The 8,869-nt window shown below is 53.3% G+C and overlaps 1 long non-coding RNA gene across 1 annotated transcript; it reads right to left on the bottom strand.

The window, feature by feature from the left end:
- Positions 1–2,008: 2,008 nt before the first annotated feature.
- LOC144300158 (uncharacterized) lies at positions 2,009–8,638 on the bottom strand. The gene is made up of 3 exons (XR_013366752.1): positions 8,540–8,638; positions 3,581–3,676; positions 2,009–2,500 (listed from the first exon to the last, which is right to left on the bottom strand). It is a non-coding gene; the product is annotated as an uncharacterized LOC144300158 (long non-coding RNA).
- Positions 8,639–8,869: the final 231 nt, after the last annotated feature.

Genomic DNA, 8,869 nt, shown 5'->3' with positions numbered 1-8,869 from the left:
TGTGGAAGTGTCCGTCTTGTCTTCCCGACGGGATTATTCGGTGACAGAGGGCGACCCCTCAGCATCCCCCCACATTATGCCTCTACACACTCCCAGAAACACTGCCAGGAAGGTTTTCCAGCCCAAGGAAACGGAGAAATAGCACATTCTGGGGCACTGTGGCCCCTCTCCACCACACGAACCAAGTGCATCTGGGGGGAAAAACCCAAGACAGAGCCGGGGCGCCTGGCCTGTCACCCGAGACCCGCCAGCCGGGCCCAGCACCCCACGCCCCCTCCGGCTCCCGCCCGGGCCTGGCCCTCTCCGCGACTCCTGTCCAGCACTTTCAGGAGAGGCCCGTCCTGCAGTCCTGGCTACAGGAAGGAATTGTCTGAAAAGAATCAGTTGATTTAAAAAAAAAAAAATCAGTTGATTCAAAGTCAAAAAAAAAAAAATGTTATCCCCTGAAAAGCCAACTTCCAGGCAATCTCTGGAATGAAAAACAAACCCGTCTGACTGAACGCCAGGCCCTGGGGGGGACACACGTACCTGTAGCCCGGCTACGAGCTGGCGAGCCGGAGTCCTCCTCGGGGGACCCTGCGTCTGACTTGGGGGTCCTCTGCCCCGCGGGATTCAGTAACCCCCGACAGCTGGCTGAGTCCACAGCGCCGCGGCCCCCGTCAGCAGAGAACAAACGGGCCTTCCCAGCCGTGGCCACCCGGGCCGCCCTCGGGCCGCAGCAGGTCCCGGGCGCACCTCGCGGCCAGAGTCCCACAGCCGTCCACCTGTCACCCACCCGGACGACCCCCGTCCTCCTACAAGGCCAAGTACTGAGAGCCAACGGCAACGGGTGCGGCGACAAGGAAGGGCAGGGGCCCGGCCTGTGCGCCCTCCTCCCCCACCTGCAGCCCCAGGGCCGCAACCCAAGCCGCGGGGCCGGGGACGGGCGCGACGCCTCTCCCGCTGCCCCCACGCCTCAGACGGGGCCTCTCTGCTCCCCTGGGAAGCCAGAGTCCCACGCGTGTGTGCGTGTGCGTGTGTGTGGACAAGGGTGCACACGAGCAAACTACGAGCGAACCGGGAGGGGCCACGTGCTGACCATCCCCGGGGAGGCCGCAGAGCCACTGCGGGAAGCTGAGGAAAGGGTAGGAGGCCGCGAGAGAAGGGCGTGGGGCCCACTTCACACGGACACTCCTCGCCGCGGGTCAGAGGGCCCCCAAGTCAGCCGCAGGGTCCCCGGCCCTAGCGCCACCCCTTACCAGCTGAGTGACCCGGGCCGGGCTGCTTCAGACGCTCCCCACCTGCAGCGGGGAAGGAGCGTCACCAGCATGTCACCGGCTGCTGTGAAGCCCAAGTGCGCGACGAGCGCTCAGTGCTCGGGACGCAGCCTGGGACGAGATAAGGGCTCAACAGCAGGCAGGGACCTGGGAATCTCCCTCAGCCGACTCCGTTGCCGGACGGCTGCCAGGTAGGCCTCTGGGCACACAGTGCCCTTTCCCAGAGACGCTGTGCAAGGAATTCCCTCCGCTCCTCACCTGGGGCAAGGAGCAGGCCCGGGGCTGGGGGTTCACCGGAAATCACGTTCCAGCCAAGGACTGGCCATGCCCATCGCTCTCTCCATCCCAGTAAAGTCCTGCCCCTGCCGCCGCTCCACACCTTCCACCAACCACTCCAGCCAAGGAGCTCGGAACCTAGAATCTGGGGGTCCCCAGTTTTCTGTCGGAATCCCTCCATTTTTCAAAAAGCTTTCAGTGAATGCCGCAAAAACCTATTCTCCCTGGATTTTTCACACCGGGGTCCACACAGACCTACTGTCATGGAAGCCATAGTCTACGCTGGATACCTTCCCAAAGCATCGATTTCAATGGGCGGTATTGATGGAATATATTTTAGTCCAAGAAGAAGCATGGGCTTGTCATGGAAGAGACACGGAGGGCTGAGGTTGGTATGCTGATGTGAGAAGTCTGGGCCAAGGCCACCCCAACGTTGGTAAGGCAGGTGGCACAGATGGGCCACCCCACAGCCATGCCACGCCGGAGCTACCAACACGGCCTTCCTTGGAGAGAAAGCACGGACGCGTGGCCCAGTCCTGGCCAGGGGTCCTGAGGAGAAGACTGCTGGGGGAAGCAGGGGTCGGGGGCTTCAGGGGAGGGTGCTTCCTCTCCCAGAAAAGAGATCCATGGGAAGAAATGCCCCTTCTTCATGCAGGAGACCCTCCACACGTGATGCCTAAGGCAGCAGCAGCCATATTCTGACCCAAAAGAGACAACTTCATGAATGAGCCAATGGCCAAGGACCCTTGAGAAGATGGAAGGGACCAGCTCATGGATAACCCCTCAAGCGCTCCATGAACCAGCCCTGAAGTCACCAACTCCAGACGTCCTGTGTGAGATACCAGATGTCCTTACCACAGAGGCAGCTTTTTATTAGGTCTTTCGATACTTGCAGCTGATAGTCGGTATGAGGCAGCAGTTTTAAATTCATTCTCCAGGTCTCCAACCTCCGGAAGCTTTCCCCCAGTCTGGGAGACAGAAAAGCAACGCACACAGTTGCTTTAATGTTGATGTCCACTCTTGTTATGGAGCTCTTGTATATTGAGCTTTGATTATTGGCCAGGCCACAGATTTCATCTTACTTAATTCTCCCAACAACCCCGTGAGATCAGTAAGTGGTGCTATTACCCTCAATAGCTTACAAATGGGGATACTGAAGCACAGAGAAGTTGAGTAATTTGCCCAAATGATTCAGCCAGTTTGTGGCAGAGGCAGGCTTTGCACCGCATGGCGTAACACCAAAGCCCACGCTCGCACAGCTCCTCTACGCCACTCCTCAGAGAATTAGAAGAGCCTTGGAAGGCAAAGCAGCTCCCCAAACACAGAAGCAGAAGGGAGTCTATTAGACACTTTCCAGGGGGTCACTTTCTGAAAGTGAAAAGCCCTCTCTCTGCTTTAAGGGAGGTGTCGGTGTTCCGCAAACACGGTCAAATGCGTTGCCTTCCACTGCCCTGGCGTCAAGCCATCGGAAATTCACCAGGGGTTGCCAAACGCCATGGGAGTCCCCTGAATTTATATGCAAAATGTTGGGTGGCATTGGGAGAAACTCGACAGTTTTCTGGGGGATCTGGTCATCCAAAAAGATTAAGAATCAGCCTCCTCATGCCTGTATTCACTGCAGCATTATTCACAATCACCAAGATATAGAAACAACCCAAATGTCCTTCGATGGATGACTAGAAAAAGAAAATGTGATACACACACACACACACACACACACACACAGAGGAATATTATTCAGCCATACAAAAGAAGGAACTCCTGTCATTTGCTACAACGCGGATGACCTTGGAGGACATGAGGCTCGGTGAACTAAGCCAGACAGAGAAATCAATAATGCGTGATGTGACCTACATGTGGAACCTTAAACAGACAAACAATCCAATTTCGTTAAAACAGAGAATAGAATGGCAGTTGCCAGGAGCTGGAGAGAGAGGGAAATGGTGTGACAGAGGCCAAGGGGTACAGACTTCCAGTCCTAAGAAGGCTAAGTTCTGAGGACCTGACGGATGCTTGGGGACTATAGTTCATACCACGGGATTGTGTACCTTGTAGTCGCTGAGAGTAGACCGTGAGCATTCTCGCCACAGGAAAGGGGGGCGGTTAACTTGCAAGGTGATGCATGTGTCGTCAATCATCTTGACCTAGTAATCAAACCACAGCGTCTCTGGGTAAAAATCACCACGTTACACACTTTAAATATATGGTTATATTTGTCGATTACTCAATTAGAACATTAAATTTTTTTAATTTATTTTTTATTGGTGTTCAATTTACTAACATACAGTAGAACATTAAATTTTAAAAGAATCGATGTGCCAAACAAACACTGGATGCAGCCGGGGCTCACCGGATGTTTCAGCATTCAAGGGGACCTTAGATACCCTCAAGACCAGGGTCCTGATTGTGCTGAGAAGGAGAACAAGGCCGAGAAGTGAGCTGACTTGCGGAAGCCACGTGGTTGGTTAGGCCCGAGGCGGGGCCTGGGACCCAGAGCCCGTGGCACTGGCCTCTCCCATGGGAGTCTGTCACACTGCCTGGCATTCCACCATCAGAGTTCCCTTCTGAATTAAGAAGCCCTGACTCCGCACCCGTAAGCGACCGGAGGGTCCTGCCACATGCTCTGAGGCCCCCGTCCTTCCCCTTTCATGCCGTCTTGTTGCTGCCGATGTAACTGTCCTGCCCTAGAACCAGGCCCTCTGAGGAGCCCTATCCGTGTGAAGAGCAGGTGTTATCTGCTTGCCATCGTATCCCAGGAATCTAGCACATGGTGGGACCTTAATAAATATTCAGTTTGGAAAAAAAATGACTGGACCCCTGCATGCACAAGTGGCAATCGCCTCCTCATAGAACGGCCTTCGTCGGGCTACGCGCGGCTTGGCATCGGCGGCTACCTTCCTCCTCGGTGCTAGCTGAGACGAGGCGCCAGAGGAACGAGGATGGGTTGATGAGGAGGGTGGCCTTTTGAGGAGGGCGGGGTGAAGCAAGAATCCCAACAGATGTGTCAAGGTCCAGAGAACCTGACCCAGATCGAGCGGGGCAAGCTCAAGGGAATGGAGGCGTCCCGGGGACCCTCACACAGACCGCTTGGCCCCTGATGCCATGGAGGCCGCAGCCGTCCTGCCAAACCAGGGCCCGACCTCCCCAGGTCCCAGCAGGTGCTTTCCAGCCAGGAACTGTACAGTCATTGCTTGTGTCCTTCTTCTTCACCAAACACACCTTCTGAGCCATTAATTTTATTGCAGCGTGCAGGGAGCTTGCCAAGAACTTCCTGTAGCTTGTGAGTCACGGTCTCTGAGCACAGAACATCTCCCGAGGGAAGCCATGGCTGCAGGGCCCCAGCCCTAAGGGGAGCTCTGCCCAAGGGAGCCCTGCTCCAAAAGCACCCTGGGAAGGCCCCGTCAGAGGTGCTGGGGTGAACCGATCAGGGTGCCGGGGAAACCGCACTGGGTGGCGGGGCCTGAAAGACCTCAGAGCAGACAGGAAGCCGGGCACTGACCTGGGGTGGGCAGCCTGACCTTCGTTCCCAGGAGCCCCTGACCGGGCTATCGAAGGAACCAAGTGAGAAAATGGATGAGATACTGTCCTGCAAGCTTTACGCACTGTTACCTCTAGGCGCTGTGATTAAACAAAAGTCAGACATCGGACCTACAAGACATAATGTTCCCTGCCCCTCCCTTCTATCCCCTTTGAGTCCCACTCTGCAGGAAAGATGAATGAGGAGGGAGCACTCAGAATGTCTTGATTGTGAAGTCGAATTCAACTGGATGTGCTGCAGGTGAAGGGACACGGTCCCTTCACTACTGGGCAGCTTCAAAGACCCGTACAAGGGACACGGGAAGAAAGGGTGACATTCATGCCCGGGGCTGGTACCCACAGACACCTGCAAGCCAAATGCAGAAATTGCAGCCTGTTAAACAAAGCACATACTTACCGGGGGCGGGGGGTAGGGAGAGAAGGAAAAATAAATTAAATTATATATATTTTTTAAAAAGCAGCACATACTTGGCAGGGTTGCCGCTACATGTGGAGCATGCCTACTTGTTCTACTTTGAATCAATCAACAAATATTTATTGAGCGCCTGCTGTGTGCCAGAACTGTGTTGGACACGTGGTTTCCAGAAGCTCTCCAGGATCTTTTTCCCCCTTAGAACTCACGCACTCTGCAACTAAAGGCCGGCATGGCACATTAATATTCCCATCACTCCTCTGCCCCAGACGATGAGGCAACAGAGACGGTTCGGGAATTTACCTCCAACTCAAATGCTCTTGTTTTCCCAGTTTGCGATATATTTTTCTGCTCTCTGCTTTCTATAGAATCTGCTCTCTTCTGCTGCTTCTGTTCTGACTCTCACACGGCCACACACACACTCGGAGCTAACATCCTGACGATTGCAAGACACTTGGCTCCTGACGCTCTCAGTTTCCCCACCTGACAATTGGGCGTGTTGGAGAAGATAAACTCGGAGGGCCCTTGCAGGCCTGTCCGAGATGCTGAGGTCCCAAGCAGGCAGGTCTTCCTTTTTCAATGAGCAAAGGCAGCTCAAGGCAGGGAGAGGCACCGGGGCACGGACGACGTCGAGAGCAGGGACGCTAAAGCTGTTGAGTTGCCAAGTTGCTCTGCTCTGAGCCCAGCATGTAACGGCCTCAATTACAAGAGGCTCTGAACACAATTCAGCTTGTCCAGAGCTAGAGGGGAACCAGGAGGCTGGGGGGGAGGAAGACCAGTGACTGATAAAAGGGTCAAAGTTCTTGAGGAAGCTGTTTTTCATGAGGCCTTTACCAAGAAGACTCTGGCCTGAAGCTGAGGTTAAGAAGAAGGATGGCTTCTCATCCCTCTTTGGACTGGACATCAGCCAGGCGGCTGATGCCTGGGCCCTTGGACGCCTCCTCCAAAGATAGGCCGTGGTAGCCCAGAACATGACCCACCTCCAACACCTGTAGCACAGCACAGAAAATACTCCAAACTGGGGCACCTGGGGGTGGGGGGGCTCAGTTAAGCATCTGACTCTTGGTGTCTTGGTGTCAGCTCAGGTCATGGTCTCGTGGGTTGTGGGATCAAGCCCTGTGTGGGGCTCTACACTCAGCGGAGTCTACAGGAGTCACTCGCTCTGCCCCTCCCCCAGTTTGTGTGTGCTCACGCACACTTGCTCCCTCTCTCTCTCTTAAAAAAGGAAATAAATCTTAAAAAAAATATATTTCCAAACTTGCCATAGCCTTCTCCAACCTCACCAGTCCTTAGAGCACCATTCTGAGAAACGGATAAAGGTATAAACAGAGAAGGAGAGAACAGCCCAGAATGACTAAGTTGATCTGCTTTAAAGCGCAAGGACTAAGCAACAAAGAAAATAACTCCTTCCTGGTGGAGGAAGCAGAAAAAAACCCAGCCAATAGCCCGAAAGAGAGACAGAGAGAGAGAACACAAAGAAAGAGGGATACCCCAGGAGGGGACAGCTGCTGTACTGTGCAATGTGGGGATGTGACACTCAAAAAGGATGATTTTGCTATGTATCATGACGTGTAATGTGTCTCCTCCAATGATTTCAATAAAAACTCAAAAGGCTCTACAAGACCTTCTTGAAGCTGGAAATGTTCCCCTGAATGTTGTCCTTTGCCAAGACTGTTGCAAAGGCATCCCGGTTGCCTTCCGGCGAGCAAGCTCTGGGAGAGCACTACAGCCTGAGGTGACCTCAGATGTGTTATCTGCTGGGTTCATGGACATTGCATCAAGGAAAGGACCTGGGGTTTGAAGTCAAAAGACACTGGGTCCAATTACTAATTGCACAAAGGAATTATTCGGCCTCTCTGCTTCCTCATTTTGAAAATTAAAAAAAAGATGATGCTTTCCAAGCTGATAGTTTCTATGGGGTGGTCCTCCACCAGGAAGCCACGAAATCACACTGAGCTTTTCACAAGCACATGTGCCCATAAAAAGGAACAAAGTCCTGGCACATAGGCTACAACATGAATGAATCTCAAAAATATTACACTAAGTGAAAGAAGCCAGACACAAAAGACCACATATTGGTGATTCTGCCCACATGAAAGGCCTGGAAAAGGCAAATCTATACAAATAGGGAATAGATTCGTGGTTGCCGAGAGCTGGGGGATGAGCGTGGGGAATGATGGAAGAGGAACGAGGAGAGGGTGAGGGACATGATTTAATCTCAGATTGTGGTGAAGGCTGCACAACGAATACTAACAACCATTGAACTGTACGTACGCTCAAAATGGGTGGATTTTATGGCATGTGACTTAGGTCTCAAAAATCCTTTTTAAAAATATGCACTGCCCCTCATCACCCCCTATGGCAGTCCTCGTGGGGGAGAGAGGGGAAGAATTCCCTCCGGGTGGTTCTTATCTATGCGTCCCCATAAGACTCATGGACACAAGCCTTTAGTCCTCGGACAGGGGTCCATGGGGCCAGCACCACCCTATGAACGCGGGATGGAAATTCTGAATCAGAGGCCCCACTGCAGAAGCACGATTGAGGCTTGAAACCAATGAGCATTTTAAGGTTCGAGAAGCAGCGCTGTCCCTGCAAACAATGAGACTCGTGCCCTTGCAAGGTCTTCTCTTTCGTCATGACTTCATCCTTTATGAAGCCAACATTTGCCAAGAAAAGTTCCTTCTCTGAGAACATTCTAGCCTTTCAGACCCAGGTAATGTGGGTGGGGGGATGGGGGGGCAGGCAAATACTCTTCTCCAAATAAGGTGATTCGTTATTGGCTGTCAACGACAGCTGTCACCACCACCAACCAACGTGGCCTGCCCGCCCCACAGCCTTGACCAGATGTTGAGCGAGGCGGCAACCAAGGCTGCAATCCCGGGCTTCGGAGGAATGTGGGCTCGCATCTCCCTTCCTGGATGGATATTAGGGAGTCCAGATGCCCACTTGCTGGAGCCCAGAGCCCTTCCCGCCACCTGTCATGTTGGTAAGCTGCCCCCCGGATGTTTCGCTCAGCAATCCCACTTAGCACAAATATCAGATGGTTGGCATTGCGTACCGCGGAATCACCGGGGCGCGAGCAACGTTTCCATCTTCTGATGCTGCAAAGCGAATGGTACAGCTGGGGCCTGGCTTCTCACTGCTCTGCTTCTGGCCTGAAGGACAAGCAGAAATTGGGTTTGGAGAGCTGCTCTGGGCAGCTTCTGGTAGTCGCCGGAGCTCAAGGCTGCCCCATCCCCCAAAAGATACTGGCATAGAAGGCTCACCTCTAATATCTATATAATAAGGACTTTTCCTTGCAGTTTTTATTTTAAAACATGAGAGATGTTATCTCAGTCATGTCAGAGGTTTTTGACAATTGCTAAACCACAAAACTGGTTGGAAAGCA

The sequence above is a fragment of the Canis aureus genome, chromosome 28 (assembly GCF_053574225.1).
Source record: "Canis aureus isolate CA01 chromosome 28, VMU_Caureus_v.1.0, whole genome shotgun sequence".
Taxonomy (NCBI): domain Eukaryota; kingdom Metazoa; phylum Chordata; class Mammalia; order Carnivora; family Canidae; genus Canis; species Canis aureus.
Note: the sequence above shows the minus strand (reverse complement) of the source record. Positions and strands in the feature narration are given on the sequence as shown.